Below are 18,241 nucleotides of genomic sequence, written 5' to 3' on the forward strand. Positions count from 1 at the left end.
ACTGATTGAGCGATCAGTTGTCTGGGATGGGCTGATGGCCATCACATTTCAATATCCCCGTTGTAAAAGCAGCATGGACTCGGACACCCTTATCTGCAACACTGGATTCCTTGGCGAGGTCTGCAGCGACAGTCAGATTCTGGTTCAGTGATCTGCTTTGTAAAAGTTCACTTCCTCCTGCTTGAGCCGCAGCCCTGCCCGCTCAACCCTGGTGCCAGGGCCTCTCTGTGCTATACTCTCAAGAAGTGACAGAGCTCCTGAGCGGAGACACATGAGTGCATAACAGGAAGTGGCACAGGCTGGCAGCTGTCTCCTGCGGCAGTTTGGCTGAAAACTGGCTAACAGCAAAATTACTTTTCTTTTCTTTTTTTTTTTTACCCCTCATAAAGCCACACAGCAGTCACCTGATCGCCCGTACAGGAAACACGAGCACCAAGTCGTAATTTTGTGTTTGAAATTTCAGCAACTTGAAGAGCAGCCTCCATAGTAAGCGCTACCGTAAGGAGATGCACATTAGGACTCTGCCTCTTCGGATGCACGCAAGGTGAGAGCTTCTTGGTATTGTCTGCCTCTTTCTGTGCTTCCATTAGATAAGAAGTAAAGTCTATTCTTAATAGAGTGATTAGCCTGCCCTAATGTCAATACGTCAGTGCCGCCGTGTGCGTGCCCACTTCTGAGACAGATGTGAAATTAAGCCTCAGAGGTACAGGCCGGCATGGCGCTGTAGTGGTTAGCATCGCATCCTCAGAGCTCCTCTCCTGGGTTGAAAGATCTTGCTTGTTCTCCCCGTATCTGCATGCCACAAATATGCTTCTGGCGGGTGAGGGAGTGTGGCGCCATATCCAAGCTCGTTTTTCACTGCCAAGAAGACCCCCTGGCTTCAGGAATGGTTCGATGAGTGCTGCTGTTTCAGCAAACAGAATCTGACATTGGAGAGCAATTCAGTAGACAACTTCCTGCGGAAAGCAGCGTTTGCTCACTTTGAAAGAAGAGTAACGGCTGACATGTGCTACTATCAGCCATCTTCACAAATAACAGAAGAGTTCCAGATCTGCTCAATCCAATTCACTGTTACGCAGACGTTTGAAAATGACAGTGAAAACATTTTTTACATTGCATAACTTTTCTTTATCATAGCATTTCAGGGATCTTTTATTTTACATTTTTATCAATTTTTAGAATTACAAAAAAAAACAACTTTCAGTGTTCTTTAGTTTGAATACAATCCATCCATTTTCAGAACTGGCTTGATCCCCGTCATAGAATTGGGGGTCTGCCCACTGTATGACACACCCATACTGAACCAAACAATCCAGTGCCCATGTCTTTGGGATGAGTGAGGAATATGTCTGTGAAGATTCTCAGTCATTCACCTGAAATTATCTGTCAGTCGAGTCATGGCAACTGGACTTCCTTCTTGTTACAAAGGCAGAGGAAGAACATGCGAACCCCACGCAGAGCGAGATTAAGCCGGGATTTGGGCCTACTGCCCGGGGACTAGGAGACAGCAGTGCTGCTCACGGGTATCATTCCTCATTCCACACAGTTTTTTAAATTTTCACTTCATTTTGGAGTTTCAGTTCAATCCACCAGCATGTACTGCAGCCAATACTAAATTTTAAATTGGCAGTTACCTGATGTGACAAGCGAGCGTCCTCTTGTGCTTTTCACTTCACTTTCCCCTCTTGGTCTGCTTAGTTAGGTAGGCAGTGCAGTTGAACGGCTAAAGCACCGAGATTTAAACTTCAGAGTTACTCCGATAGCAGCTGTCCTCCAACACACAGTGTGAACCTGATTTAAAGGTGTCACACATACAAACAAAAAAAGGAAGACTGCAATCCAAAGGAGCACAAACAGAATCTGACAGAGATCAGCAATCAGTCGTTCATTTTACACAGCCCGTCTAAAACGAGTCCAGATGAACTGATGATAAAACAAAGCTTATGAGACGATCGAAATGTTTCTCCTAATTATCTAAAAAGGTGTTTTTTTGCAAACAAGCCACCTTTATTTTATATAGCACCATCTTAATATACTAAGCATGTCCAGATCCACAGCACATCTATTTGCCCGAATGTTTCTCTTTTACAGCACATGCATTAGGGTAGCCTTCATCTTCCCAGTGTCATTTCCTTTGACATTTCGACCCTGGAAAGCCGAGTTTTCACGGTTATCAGTTCCTTCAGCTACAGTATAATGAACCCTTCAATGTTCATATTCTACACTTTTAGATGGGTTTCACCCAAACGAAAACTCACATTTTTAGTTGCTCACGATGGAGCTTTAAGGATGCTTTGTCTTGAACAGGGTCACGGGGGGGTGTGGGTTTGGTGCTGGAGTCTAACCATGCCAGCACAGGGCACAAGGCAGGAACGAAACCCTGGACAGGGCACCAGTCCATCGCAAGGTGAACACACACACACACACACACACTAGGGCCAGTTAAGTAATGCCAATCCACCTAACCTGCATGCCTTTGAAAGCTGGGAGGAAACTGGAGGACCCCACGCTGGCACGGGGAGAACATGCAAACTCCACACAGGGAGTGAACCCTGGTCTGCTTACTGCGAGGCAGCAGTGCCACCCACTGCACCACCCTCATGCCATTTTAACAGGTTTAAATATGCACTGTAAAAAAATTCAGCAAAAAATGCATTACATTAATTGAAAATGTTCATAGTAAAAAAACAGTAAACTGTAAAAACAATGAAATTAAATAGATAAATACAGCAGTGTTTTAACGGTCAATATCAATTGTTTTAATGTGCAAGACTATTTTATGTATAACTGAATTGCTGTAAACTCACAATTGTACGGCACTCTAAAGTGAGAAGCCCCCTTTGCAGTAAAGCAGCAAGTTGTTTCTTATAAGCCCCATAGTTTTTGCACTATGAGAAACAAAAATGTAACGAATGTCAGCACAATGAATTCTCGATGTGTTCTGAATGTTTTTTGTGGTTATGGAAGCTGATTTATGATTAATTATTTTCGATATGCTGGCAAAACTGTAGGACACCCTGCATCAAATAAGCAACGTTTCCTTCTCCACTACACATTCTGTAAATGCTGGGTTACATCCAAAGATTAAAATAAGTCTGTTGACCTCTTTTTTTTTTGTTTGTTTTGATGGCGCTAAGTGGTGTTGATAATCTCAAAATACAAAATAAAAGTTACAACACTGAACTATTTAACTTGAGTTGGTATGATTGGATATGTTAAGCTGTAAATTAAAAACAAAATGAAAACAGCTGATAGTACTGACAAAACTTTAATTGTTGACTGCATTCATTTTACTGAGACAACCTGTACACCGATCTGTGCTCCCGACCGTTTTTTAAATTCCGCTCCATTGAGACCGCATTTTTTTTCAGTGTGCGGATACATTTTACAAGACTCTTGCAGATGCAAATCCATTCTTATCCTGCAGAGGCACTAAACATGACTGGTCACCGTTATGCCCATCAATTTTTTGGACTGACAAAAAAATGTTATTGATAATTTAAGAAACAAATGGGCTGTCTTTCAAATTAAAATATTAAACATCCATCCATACCCATTAAGACAGGGTTTATTATTTTTTTATGCGACGCAATCTTGCTCTACCTTCTGTTTTCGAGACCCATGACGATTGACAGAGCTCGGAGAGGAGGTCCCCCTTGGAGAATCGCCGCACGTTGTCAGAGTTGGGGGGCGTGTGGGGGTCACTAGCAAATTCCAATTGGATATTCGCCGGCAACAGTCGTAGCGGAGTAATGTCGACCCGCGGTGACCCACCAAAGCACACTTTGCAAGCCATTCACAAGTCATTAACATTAAATGCAAGACAGGAGACTGTACACGAACCAAAGTAGGCGACCCATAGTTTAAGAAAATCGGACAGTTGACAGGGAAAAAAATCTATGGGGAAGGCGTCTGAAATTGCTGTCTCACAGGCGGCAGTGATATTTTAGTAAAAACAGAGCCATTGCAAGTAGAACTTTACTTTCAGTGCCAACAAATGAAGTACCAACTAATATTCAATAGGAATTATGAAATGAGTTACATTTAAATTGAACTGATATCATACCTTAACCGAATTATAGCCCTTCAGGACTGTGCATTTATAATGCACAACTATTGTAATTACGAAGCTCAATTCACTTGCTAAACAAATCATGAAGACTCCAAACCACAACCGCTGCTGCTAATGCACTTTACAACTTAAGCGATTCGTGAACTTTGTGAGAAGCTGCCCGTTTTTCATCCACTTTTAATAAGGTACGGAGTTGATGTGAACAGGACTTATGAGCGCTTCCTCCGTGCTGAACTCTCACTTTCAGTGTGAAATCAGCTGCGTCCCATTTACCTCGGAGGGCGGAGCTGGGAATGACGTCACATACGAGTTGATTCCCGTTCCAGTAAAACATTCGGTAAAACTATTTGGAAGCGTCAAGGAAAACGTTTGCTGTGGTTTTTCCATTGGAATAAACAGAAGTTGATAACAACGCTTTCCATGGTATTTTGCGTATCCAAAAACACAGTAGGAGCAAATCCACAGATAGACGTTGGACAGTTCTGTATGTACGTCTCATTTAATGAGACACAAACAGAAGTGGTATTAAATGATATAATACTACAGCTTTCGGTAAAATTCGCTGTGTACGTCGCAATTTTGGATTGACATTGTGATCCCATGTAAGACAAACTCGACTTTTTAAATTGTATATAAAATTTTATATTCACAATTGTATAAGTACAAATACAATAATGAAAACTACAAATTCACCTCTGATTTTCCGAGTATGAAATCCGACTGGTGAGAGTATTCTGGTAGAAAATTCTGACTTCTCATTTCAAATGGAACGCCGCATTTATTGGTTTAGCGACGAAATATTTGACTTCACTTTAATGAGGCAAACTTTGTCAAAACAGTGCAGAGAAGTTTCATTGCCGCTTGACTGATGACTTCTGAAGTTCTGAATCTCTGTGATGCACCGTGAATGGTCTGACGGCGTGTCTCACAAACACCTTAATCAGAGGACAAGTATCCGCGTGCTGTCCGTTTGCGGACTGTCATTTCAAAACATGGCGCTTCACAAACCTTAACACTGCTTTTACAAATCCCATATCAAATGACATACAACAGAGGCTTACGGTTTGCATGGTGTGATGTGAAGGTTAATGCTGGGGTTTACGTTGATTACTAAGATTTCAACCCATCTTAGAAAGCTAAAGTTATTAAAAAAAAAGTTTTGTCAGATTTACTCATATAGGAAATCAAGACACACTTTTCTCTTTTCTGTATTGCATACTTTTTAAATTCAGTTTTTCTGTGAAGTTTGCTTTCTTAATTTTCTGTTAATTAATGTTGAACAGAGCAGACACCTGCACAAATATGACCCAGAAAGGAGCAGCTTTTTTCAGTGCTACTCACTTTTATCCTTAGAAGTAGACAGGGCCGGATTAAGGTGGCTGCTATTGATGCTGCAGCATTAGACCCATTCCGGAAATAGGCCCAGATGAAAACAGACGAGAATTTTCCAGAAGCTGAACAGTTTTCCTTTGCTATATTAACCTCAAAATTATTCTTAGAATGAAATTTGGAGTCCGACTTTCTGACGCCTAGACACAGCGTTACTTATTATAGTTACTATTGTTTTGTGCTGTGACGTAACTATAACGTCATTGTGTTTATTGTTAACCGAAGATTTCAAGTTCGTGTTATCAATTTTAAGTTAAACAGTTTACTTAGTATTTGAGTTGCGTTTTTTGCAATATCTTGGGGATTCTTGCCTCTTTATTATTGTTCGGGAAGTGCCACGTAGTACATTTTTCACCTTGAAATTTAGTTGAACAATAAAAATCGATGGCCATTTAAATGGTTATCTGTAAAGGTAAAATTAAAAGCTGGCCCGCGGACCCGGCATGGATGTTTAGAATTTTTAAAATCTTCCACAGGATTCTGGTCTATTATGAAATTTAAATCGTGGACAAATTTTTACCCTCAAGAGCCTGAACTGAGTCACTTTGGCCCAATGTCTCTGCAAATTCATTCTTTCTTACTCTGTTTCGTAAGTGAATTGCGAAATTTTGTGTATTTCATTGTTAGGTTTTCTGCATTAAGTGCATTTTTCAGACAATTGCTATTGAATGTTGATGTTACATAGTTTGATGTTAATCTCGAGTTGTTACGATACAACGTCGTTATTATTATACACGTTCAATAAAGGCTGGCTGGTTGCGTCACAAGCTCCTTTGTCGGTCTGAGTGCGCATGTACGGCGAGTGTCGAATGCACAGGCACCAATACCGAAAAAAAATAGACCTTTTTTGCGCTGCAGCATCAGGCCCAATTTCGTCTTAATCCAGCCCTGGAAGCAGATAATTGTTGTCTAAATAACCAGAACATTCAACAATAAAAATATACCTCTCTATTATAAATGGAAATCCTCAGATGAGACTTTCTCAGAGATAATTTCAGGTCCCGCGAGATGAGACTTTTTGCCAAGAAAAGATCACATTAGCGCTAACAAATGGAAATGATGACTTGGTGACATAACGGAACAGCAAAAAGAATTTGAATATATGAACATAGGTGATATGACAGAAGTATGTAGATATTGTTCGGCTTTAAACTTTAAGTCGGAGAATTGTAGATCGTCGTGGTGCCATCAGGGAAAAGTAGTGTTTCTTCAAAATGAAGAGGCGTATCCGCGAAAATGAAAAGATTTGTTGTTTGGTGAAAGTGAAATCCAGAGACGTGAAGTGGCAGATATGTAGCACTGGCTGGGGGTTTAGAGAGTGAAGCCCCCTAGTATATTTAAAAGAAAATGACAGTTTTGGTGCTAATTAAGAAAAAATGGAGAAATTCAGAGGACTGAATCTTAAACAAGTCAATGAAAATGAAGGGAAAAGAAGTTAATTAGTAGCGAAAACTGGTTAATAATTAAGAAAAGGGTTAAAAAGAAAAGCTACAACCAACTGAGAACTTCAAGACTGGAGCTGTGAACTCCTGGCATAACCAGTTTGCAAATTCTGAATAAATGTAAAAAACATTGAAACTGGTAAATAATGGCTTGCTTAATTAAATTAGGAGTCCAATTAAAAGAAGAAGTGATGTGGGGCAAACACCTGCGGCTACAGGGGCATCCAGGACTGAATGTTGGGACCCACTGCTCAAATCCAGGGTTTCTTAAACTATGGAGGCTGCCACCGGTGGGTCACAAATCACTGTTATTTTATGTGAATGGATTATGGTGGGTTGATTAAACTATCTACATTGCTCTGGCGACCTTCCTTGATCCACCCACTCCATTGATTGCTCCGATTCTCCAAGGGCGGCTTAGTCATAACAATTGTCAAGGAATGGATGATCACTGACAATAAGCAAAAGTGGTCAGAAAATTATTTCATCGGAAAACAGTGTGGAGGGGGCAGTTAAGATGGGGTAGCTCCCTTTTTTCCCTCCACAGCACCTTTAACACCCTGCAAATGCCAGTTCTGGCAGTACGGAACCCACAGTGGATAGGGCACCAGTCAATCACTGGGCAAACTCACCAACACCTTTGGGACAAATTTCAACTTTTTGACTAATTTAACAAGGAGGTTTTTTGGAAGTGGGTGGAAAACAGGTGAAGACCCCCACAGAGAGTGACCTGGGTGGTCTACTAAACATACTGTAACAGCATCGAGTTTTGCATCATCTCCAAGTCAGCAGCAACATGACTTGGTGTCCCATCATCCAAACAAGCAGTTTCAGTGCCAGATGCAGGGGAGCCTGAGAACGAGAAGCCTGCCACAGTTGCATGATCACGAACTAGCGTGGCTTAAGTGATTCATCTATGCCAAGCCAAATTATCATTCAGAGATATCTTTGAAACATTTAAAAAGATACCTTGAAAACATTTAACGATATCTCTAAATGATAATTTGGCTTGCCATATTCATCCTTCTAAGGATAGCAAGTTACCTTAAGAAGAATAAAATTACCATTGGGCCAGTACTGGCAACCACGGGGCAGACATAAAATATTCATAAAACAGATTCTGTCATTCACATACAGACAGATGGACCAAACATTTCAGTAGAAAATGGAGTTTGCCTTCCATTGAAAGATATTTTGCAATGAAAACTTCCAGCCATTCTGCACTAATAAGGCTAAATGTGGCTGATAAGAGAACGACAAAAAAGTGTCGAAGAGAAAGCCAGCTGTCATGGTGGTCTGATTTGAACTAAGCAATTAACTGGAAATCTGCAAAAAGAAAATGAAAGAGCATGTTGTTGAACCACACAGACATTAATAATAGAAGTCATGCTCAAAAATAAAGGCTAAAATGGGTTATATATGCCAAACATATGAAGACATGGGCAACATTGCAATCTTCGGACTCTCTGCAGGCCATCATCTTTTTTTTTTAATTTTATTCTCCTTCTGCTTAATTGCCAAACTGTGACTCTTAGTTTCGTAATTGTTAGTGGTTTCCTATAGCGGCCTCCTTTTGCTTTTTGGTGTTGAGCTCCATTCTACACATTTTCGTCCTGTTGTGTAATGAATATTCTAAACATGCCTGGGAAGATATTACCAAGTAAAAGTGAGCCATAAACGTTGTCCTAAACAATGGTCAGTCAAAACACTGTCAGTACGTTTAAGGCCAAAACCAACAGTCAAGATAAAACCAGAATCCATGTGATAAACCGCTACTTGTTTACCTTTTGTTGGTCAATGTTTGAACTGCGGTGGCACGGTGGCGCAGTGGTAGCGCTGCTGCCTCGCAGTTAGGAGACCCAGGTTTGCTTCCCGGGTCCTCCCTGCGTGGAGTTTGCATGTTCTCCCCGTGTCTGCGTGGGTTTCCTACGGGCGCTCCGGTTTCCTCCCACAGTCCAAAGACATGCCGGTTAGGTGGATTGGTGATTCTAAATTGGCCCTAGTGTGTTTGTGTGTGTCCTGCGGTGGGTTGGCACCCTTCCCAGGATTGGTTCCTGCCTTGTGCCCTGTGTTTGCTGGGATTGGCTCCAGCAGACCCCCGTGACCCTGTGTTCGGATTCAGCGGGTTGGAAAATGGATGGATGGATGTATGTTTGAACTGCACTCATGATGACATCACACGCCTCACAGAGACAGGCCACATGTCAAAACAAAAGACAGAATGATAGCAAAATTGCAAAGGCAAGAAATTAAATTAACTTGTCTGAAGAAATGGAAATACTAGAAATCAAATGCTAATCCGGTCCTGACACCTCCTCTCAGACGCTGCAGATTCATTAAGTCCACCCCAAAACAAAAAGGACACAGTGGATAAGAGTGTTACTAATCTGAGGACTAAACATACCGTAATGTAATGTTTGGACCAGAGATGGACACACCTCAGGTGGCTGTGACTGTCCGAGGGGTGGGAATGCCTAGAGAAACCCCCAATAAAAGAAGCCCGGTGAGCAGTGGAGGGGTACAGACACAGCACTTACAGACCACCTAAGCGAAGAGCATTTTGATTTACTTTAGTGAGACGATTCTTTCATACTACCCATGAATTGATTCTTTTAATTGATTAATTTGATTCACTTTTAGAATTAAACACTAGTATAAAAATGTAATGGTTAGGGTAGCCCATAATTTAAAATTTGATATATATTTTTTTTAACACAATGATAATTTATATGATATTACCCTGTTTCAATACCCAAAGCATTACAACATATTTATGTTGAATAATTCAAATAAGATGTTAAGTGAATGAAAATCATGTGACTTGTTCTGGTAATGATTCAGTTCCAACTCAAAAGAATCAGTCAATGAGCTGTAAAAAGGTGTATACAAAAATAAAGTTCCATCCATCCATTATCCAACCCGCTATATCCTAACTACAGGGTCACGGGGTCTGCTGGTGCCAATCCCAGCCAACACAACCCGGCACAAGGCAGGAAACAAACCCTGGGGAGGGCGCCAGCCCACTGCTGGGTACACACACTTGGGACAATTTAGCATCGCCAATGCACCTAAACTGCACGCCTTTGGACTGTGGGAGGAAACCGGAGTACCCGGAGGAAACCCAAGCAGACACGGGGAGAACATGCAAACTCCACGCAGGGAGGACCCGGGAAGCGAACCCGGGTATCCTGAGAGAGGCAGCAGCGTTACCCACCGCGCCCCAAAAATAAAGTTGAAAGTAAATAATTGCTAGAAATCACAGTACAGTAGTTTAGTTTTAATACTGATGATGCATTCAATCTGAAACTATTCCAATAGTGAATTTTACAAAACAAAATAATAAATACACTTTAATATACATGTATTGTTACTGCATTGTACCTGTATGATGAATGAGACAATCGTTAGATACAACGTTTTCATTCGCAAATACTAATATTGCTTGAACTCAGAAGATCGTAAGTAAAGCGAGCTGAGGCTCAGGATTCAGGTGCTTCTGTGCATGTGCTTTAAACACTTACCAGCATCAGTAGGACGTCAAGCAGAACGCGCATGCGCTTTAGAACTCCCGTTGAGCGTCCACTGAAACGATTATATCATGCTCTCAGATTGAGTAGCATGATTCGCTGAAAAGTGTTATTTAATAAGAACAAATCGCTTACGGTTCGCCCATCACTGGAGCACTTCGGACGCATCTAATAAAGCCCATCGACCCCGACTGTTTGGTATACGCTTTGTGTCTGACCCCGACTGAGCAGAGTGAGGCTGAGCCGGGCGCCGTATATTAGCGGACAAAGGGATGAAGCAGATAGGAGCGCTTACCGCCTCTGAAGATCTGAGCGGCACGGCCGAAGCTGCCACCAAAGAAGCCAACGGTCCTGTTAAGGGTCATTTATCAGCAATCGGCGTAAAGTGGCTAACCCCATTCCTCAGTCTCCAAAATAACTGGGTTGTTACAATATTTTGGTAACTGTCGCTTGATAGCCTTAGCATGAGCGTACGTGACGACATGGACATAATTGACTATAATGCGACATAATGGAATAAATTTATCTTGGGTGGTGGAAAAAAGCTTCCTTATATTTCTTCATCTGTCTTCGCATTAAATAAAGTCATACACTGTTTTGGTATTTAAATCACATAACAGCACAATCGACTAACATTAAATAAATACATAAAACTAACCTAATAAACGGATCTAAGAGAAAGACACTGTTAGGAGGGGAGCCATTTTAAGAGATTATGGGAGAGACAGAGAGAGTTGCAATCTCTTTACCATCGAATTAAATAAATCAAGGATATCTTCATTAGCGAATTAACCAAATAAATACACATCTAACATGCCTTCCTTATGTGGTAGCACTTGGATATCCAACCCTGTCCTACCTACCACATGTCCCGTAGCACAAGGTAAATGAGAGAGTTGTTAAAGGGCTTAGAAAGCAGCACTGATCACAACCACTCAACATTTAAAGTCCACTAGTCGCCGGCGATCGGAGGAAGAGAAAAGATCATCAGGGCCGCGGCAGAACGAAGCTATGGTGGATGGCCAAACAAGGACTTTTTGATTGAATCTAACTACAAACATCTTTAGGTTGAATTAATTGGCGACTACATCGGGAGTGTGTGATGGACTGGAACCTCTCCAGTACTGGGATAGACTCCGCTCCTCCGTACATTTTTTACTGGATTATGGGGTCTGAGACTATTGGACTGATCCCAGTGTACCCTCGAAAGCGTACCAACAGTGAGACAAATTGCTAAGGTGAATCCTGCTAAATCATGCAGAGAGATGGGAGGAAACTCAGAAAAAAACAAACTCTCACAGAAAACACTGCGAAAACTGCTGCACGGGTGGTCAGAGTTACAGTTCACGTGTCACGACTGCAAATATGCGCGCATCTCTGATCACATGACCTCAAATTCATTAATACAGAAGGAGAAAGGGGTGTGTTTGTCACGCGTACCAATCAGCGCGTGGCAGTATAACGAGAAGCGGAGCCGAGAATAAATAAAAACTGTGACGTCCTCTTTACCCTCCCTCGGTCGTAATTAATCGACTGCCAAAAACAAAACAGTTGCCGCCTCCTCGCCTCCAGAGCTCAGCTGTTGGACACACGCAAAACAGCGGCGACCCCCGATATGTATTCCGCTTATGATGTCACCGTACTTACTACAGCGGACCAGACCTGAGCACTCACCATAAAAGGAACTTTAGAAAATAAAGATTGCTTGGAGTTATTTCACTTTTTGATTTTTAATACGTTTACAAATCTTTATGAAAATATGTTTTTGCTTTCTCGTTATGGGTTATTAAGTTTAGGCATATTGACAAAAATGCCGAATTTGCTCATTGCAGATTAAAACTACAATGCAATAAAGTGTGCAGAAAGTGAAGGGCTCCGAACACTTTCTGAATCCACTTTTGTGGTTTGGTTAATTGGTCATTCCCAATTGACCCTGTGTATGTGTGTGTGTGTGTGTGAATGCAGGTGTGTGTTTGTGTGAGAATGGGTCCTGCGATGGAGGGACGCGCTGTTCAGAGGTGTTTTACACTTTGTTGGTCAATTCCACTGGGAAAGACTCAAAAATTGGAATAAAGGCTAAAAATGAGAATGACAGGAAATAACATAATTACAGCACTCCGAATTTGTGAAGCCACCCTTCATACGATGTCTACTACAGAAAGGCGCTATATAGAACCGATCGCATGCATTCGTCCCTTACCGATGCTCTCTAGAAAAAATACCTTAAAATTAATATTTTCATTTAGAGCAGTCTGCACATCGTCCACACTCGTTGTAACCTCGTTTGTACATCACAGAGTTCTTGACTTTTCAGAATGGGTCCCTCACCAAGTTAAGATGTCATGTTACAGGACGTTTAAACTATCTTGAACGGTCACACTCGCGATCCCCCAAAATTGAAAGACAAGGCACACTGTTAATGTGGATGCCTGGCCAAAAGGAAGACGGTGCCTCACCAACTTAGCTCACAGCTGTTGTTACACCAGTGGCAGGGGATGATGGGATGCAATGTGAACATCTGCAAGATTTCTTTCGACAGCTTGAGAATTACTCATGAACACATTTTTATTGCAGAGTCAATTAACAGGAACAGTTGGTTAGTACAACATGGCTCATATTTTTATGAAATAACTTTTTTGTTAATTTTTTTTATAATGGCATCTTAAATTGTATGGAGTTCAGGCAGCCTGAAATTGATATTAACAATGAAAGAAGAGGTTTTATTTAGAGTCTAACAGGTGGCACTTTCTGCTAGCACTCCTCACAATTAATTCTATTTTTTTTCAACCATTTTGTAAAAATATTTCTTAAGTGTGTTCAGATAATGAGTGGACGGATATTCAGCTAGCTGTACATTTTTGTTCCGTGATCAAAACTGCCCGTTCTCCGAGGCAAGTAGGGCTCCCATCTCACTTCTCAAACCCTCCTAATCTAATTGATGGCACCATACCTGGACGTGTCGCCAGTCGTAGTCGCATTTTAAGTCTTCGGCCACCGAGACTTCCAAGCACCCTAGTACTGAGTGGGCATGTAATACCAAAATATCAGCTTAGAAATACGAGTCATGGCAGTTCACGGGTGGCACAGGTTGACATCCTCCACATTAGCATTTCTCTCGTAACTTTTCTGATAAAAGCCGACATGACGCCAATTCCATCCTCAGCGGCCGTTTTACTTCTCCGGCGTCCCGAACTCGTCGACTGGACTCGCGATGGGCGGGGCGCAAACAGAACAGAGACACGCCCCTCCGAAAGTTCTCCGAGTTTCTGAGCCCAAAGCTTCAGTGTCTGGCTGTCAGCAGTTAGCAGTTTTTTTTTTCTTTAAACAGAGAAACAGAGCTAATGCCGCCTTCATTGGATAAGAATTTGGCGGAATGTGGTGGCAGGTGCGGGGCTCAGGGCTGCTGCAGCCGCCCACGAATCGTCTCATCCGCTGGGCTCGCCGTCTTTCACGGGGGCTTTTTCTTCCCTTTTTAACGGGATTCTCCTTTTTGTTCGCAAGTGAAAGGGAGGAAGGCGGAAACTCACGAGTACATGCAGTAATGAAAGGAGGGACTGGTTATGCTGGTTTCTTCATAAAGGAAATAAAAATGAAATTCAATGCAGAGCAAAGAAGAGAACAGGAGAAAGCGAACTCGGGTGTCTCTGTTGCTGGAGACTCTCGTCTTCTTAAGCTTTTAACTTGCTGAATGATTTTTCTGGTTTCCATTGCCAACCTTTGCAGACCAAGGGCGGCTCCGCTACAGTCGATGGGGTGTAATCCACAGATCTGGGGCATCATCCGTGCACTATTACCTGGGCATCCGTGGCCAGTTTTCGCAGAATCGATGTGCTGATCGACTATTCGTCTTGTTAGGACAGCCTCGGCTCTCAAGGGTGTGAGGGACGAAGAGCGACGCGACCCCAAGCATTGCATCTGCGTGCCCACCTTTAGGTGAGAACTGAAATTTAGTTTTTTTACGTTGCAGTAGCTCTTCTTGCCGTTTCTTTTATGACATCATTATATTTACTTCATGCTCTGAGGTATCAGCGTAATTGCATCTCCGTTTACTTCCAGAATTGCAAAACATTTTAGAAATTGTTATGGAAATTCGAATTCTGTCAATATTCCAATATTAGTAATCTAAAAGAAAGGTGGCAGGGATCTGGGCTCGCTTTTCAGTCCAGTCATCTATCTTTGTGGAGTTTGCACCTTGTCCTTCCCCTCATGGTGTTCTCTGTGTATTCTGTTTTCACCCATATACTGTATTCTGAATTGATCCAGCATGAACCATTCGAGTGCACATTATATTCCATCCAAGACATATTCCTGCCATATACAAGATGTTGTCAGGGGGGATCCTGACTTCCCACCAGCTTGTACTGCGCAAAGCGTACATAAAAATGTAAGATGCTAATGCATCTATACCCAGTCATTTTCTAAGCCCACTGAAGTGAGTCGCAAGCAGCTGGAAATTATGCCAATTGAATCAGTTAGGAACCAAACCTTCTGTCCTTAATACTATTGCAGTACTTTTCATTAGATACAGTTAAGGCTGAATTACAATAAAGATCATAATCAAGCACATATCTTTTTAGTCTTGTTGTGGCTGTTACTGCTATGGTAGATGAGGCCCCATGATCCATGTTGTTGTGGGGTGACATTGTGCCATGTGGCACCACTACAAATATTGTGGAAGGGAAACTGGAGCATTGGAGAAGAACTGTGGAGGACACAGGCTTCAAGATTACTTGGAAAAAGACAGAATGCCTAAGATTAAAGGGACAAGAACAAGATGGAGTAGTTAACCTCCAGGGAAAAAGGCTTACAAGGGTGGAAAAGTTCAAATATCTAGGGTCAAGAGATAAACGAGGATGGAGAGCTAGATTTAGAAATAAACACATGTAGTCAGGTTGAAAAAATTGGAAAAAGGTTCCAGGAGTGTTATGTGGCCAAAGAATCAGGGCAAGAGTAAATAGAAAGTGTATAAAGTATCATTGTTGTATGGGCCAGACACCTGGGCAGTTAAAAAGGTGCCTGAAAGGAAACTGGATGCTACAGAAATGAGGATGGTGAAATGGATGTGTGGATTAACAAAACTTGATAAGATCAGGAATGAGAGAATCACATGTACTGTACAGTTAAAGTTGACTACATCTCCATGAAAATACAGGAAAAACGGTTACAATGGTATGAACATGTTGTGAGAAGAGAGGTAAACAATGTGAGGAGAAGAATCGTGGATGTGGAAATGTTGGGACAGAGGAGAAAACGAGGACAACCAAAGAGAAAGTGGATAGACTGTGTGAAGCGGGAGCAAAGGGAGAAAAAGATATCAGGTGAGGAAGTTAACAACAGACGAAAGTGGAGGAGGCAGGTCCAATGTAGCCACCTAACATAAGAGTAGGAATAGCTTTAGAGGAAGAAGATTCACTGCAATCAGATCCTTTGGTTATGCACTCTGAAAGGCAGCTATGTGCAAATAAGGCAAAAAAATGTAAGTTATTTTTAAATAAATGGAAGACTTCCTATATAGCGTAATTAGTTTTCTCATTAAAACAAATGTGAGTGATTAGCTGTGCAAAGGGGTGGCGCAGGTAACAAGAATGAGAGAAGGTGTTTTGAGTTACCTTCAGAGCCCAAGGGTGGCATATTTCTTTCTGGTAGCACTCGTGATAATTGATCCTAGGGAGTGTCGCAGTGGCAGTTTCAGGAGGCTAGGTTCAAATCCTAGCCTGGTCACTCTGTGAATTTTGAATGTTCTTCCCATGTTTATGTGGGTTTTTCTATAAATGTTGTAGCATAGCATCTGACAGAGAAAGTCAAACATCATGTATAAGAATGTGAGAGAGAGATGTGATGAGAAAAATTAATTCATTCCATCATAACCTGATACTACCTAGATAGGCACCATCTCCTTGGAACAGTGCAGTATATGGTGATCTGAAAACTGATGAATAGACAAATGGACAGTAGGAGACTGAATCTATATCCTCTGAGCTTGGCGGTAGAAATTAGGACCCATTAGCATTTTACAAATCTGTTATAATTTATCCATAGCTATTTATTGGACCTGTTACTGATCTAAATAAATAATGGTTGTTTCTGGATACTTCTTTTGGAGACAAAACATGGCAATGTTTGCCAACCAGTGTGCTGCAGTATATTGGTACACCGTGAGAACTAACGTGGTGTGCCATGGAAATAATAGTGTTGTGCACTTGGGTCTGAACCTGAAAGGGTCAACCTCTTTGGGTGGTCGAGACCTGTCCGAGGAGGATAGGACTATCTATGAAGCTGGCGTAAAATTAGTCGCTCAGTGATTGCTGTGTTGCAGAGACAGCACATGGAGCACTAAAGATGTGTCTCCAGGCTGCTAGAGTCCATGTGCACTGAGAGTGTGGTCACCAACCAGTCTCACAGGGCTAGTGGATAATGAGCATATGAGTTACCTCTGAGGCAGAGAATGGTGAGCAAAGGGATGAAGCAGCTGGGAGATGCCAGCAAAATACTCACTAAGTGTGAATGGTGATCTTGGAGCTGCTTTTTGACCAGCTTCTGTGGTCGTCCTTGGGCAGTTGAGCATGTGTATGAGATATACAGTATATACATATACAGTATATATATATATATATATATATATATATATATATATATATATATATATATATATATATATATGTTTTGTGTTTGTGGTTAGTGCTGCTACCTCGCAGTTGGGAGATCCGGATTCGCTTCCTGGGTCCTCCCTGCGTGGGTTTCCTTCGGGTATTCTGGTTTCCTCCCACAGTCCAAAGACATGCAGGTTAGATGCATTGGTGATTCTAAATTGTCCCTAGTGGGTGTGTGTGTGTGTGTGCCCTGCGATGGACTGGCACCCTGCTTGGGGTTTGTTTCCTGCCTTGCGCCCTGTGTTGGCTGAGATTGGCTCCAGCAGACCCCTGTGACCCTGTAGTTAGGATATAGCAGGTTGGATAATGGATGGATGTATGTTTGTGGTTAGTGTGGCTTGGAATGTTTTTGGTAACAAAAAGTGTGCCACCAAAGAAAAAAGGCTGCGAAACACTGCTGCATGGCATCACTTTGAAGAACCACTTTGGCACCTTTATTTTTAACAATCAACTACTTCTTTCCCTCCAGGTTTTCACTGTTTAATGCAGTTTATTTTTAAATAGTGCTTCCCTCTGAAGGCAGGCACTGAGCACTATCAAAGTTCACAAGGTGGGGGTTGAGATTCAGAAATCTGAAATCAAAAGTAAAAGCATCCCCCTCAAATTTAAAAAGAAAATCATTGTTATTATGAACTTTGATATCAAAATGAGATTAATGTTAAAATGGCTTGTCACAGAGATTTCCCACGCAATGTCACACATAAGGTGAGCTGCACAGAGTCATCTGATCTTACAAATCTGCGATGCCAACAGTGTTTTTAGACAAACAGAGCTGGGTTTATACTTTGAATCAATCAGTAACAATCTCAATGCTATATCTGTTTAAACACAGACATGTCTATACATAATCTGTACATCCTAAGAACATAAATATTTAGACAACTAGAGGCTATTCAGCCCAAAATAGCTTGTCAATCTCTATTTAAGTATTATTTTAAGAAGTATCTCAAGTAGGTCTGGATGTGAGTGGTTACCATAGTGTTGGTGCACTCATAGTCTGAACACTCTCAGTTTTCAGTTGGTGGGCAAGGAGTGAAGAATATGCCATCTTGGGAGAGAGTGTATTCAAGCCATGGTGTTAAAAACATGAAGGCAAACCACAACGAACAGCCCTGTCTCCTTTTTTGTTTACTCTTTACACCTTCACCTATAAACACAATA

At 41.7% G+C, this 18,241-nt stretch overlaps 1 protein-coding gene across 5 annotated transcripts in view; it reads left to right on the forward strand.

The window, feature by feature from the left end:
• The first annotated feature begins 255 nt into the window (after positions 1 to 255).
• Positions 256 to 18,241, forward strand: part of si:dkey-92i15.4 — a 49,459-nt gene continuing 31,473 nt past the window's right edge. For 4 of the 5 annotated variants that reach the window (XM_039751933.1, XM_039751949.1, XM_039751966.1 and 1 more), the window contains exon 1: positions 13,487 to 14,363. The gene's annotated coding sequence lies outside the window, so the exon portion shown is untranslated. Of the gene's footprint in view, positions 545 to 13,486; positions 14,364 to 18,241 lie in introns of those variants that run through there. The other variant, XM_039751940.1, reaches the window with a different exon arrangement.

The sequence above is a fragment of the Polypterus senegalus genome, chromosome 1 (assembly GCF_016835505.1).
Source record: "Polypterus senegalus isolate Bchr_013 chromosome 1, ASM1683550v1, whole genome shotgun sequence".
In the NCBI taxonomy this organism is placed as follows: Eukaryota; Metazoa; Chordata; class Cladistia; order Polypteriformes; family Polypteridae; genus Polypterus; species Polypterus senegalus.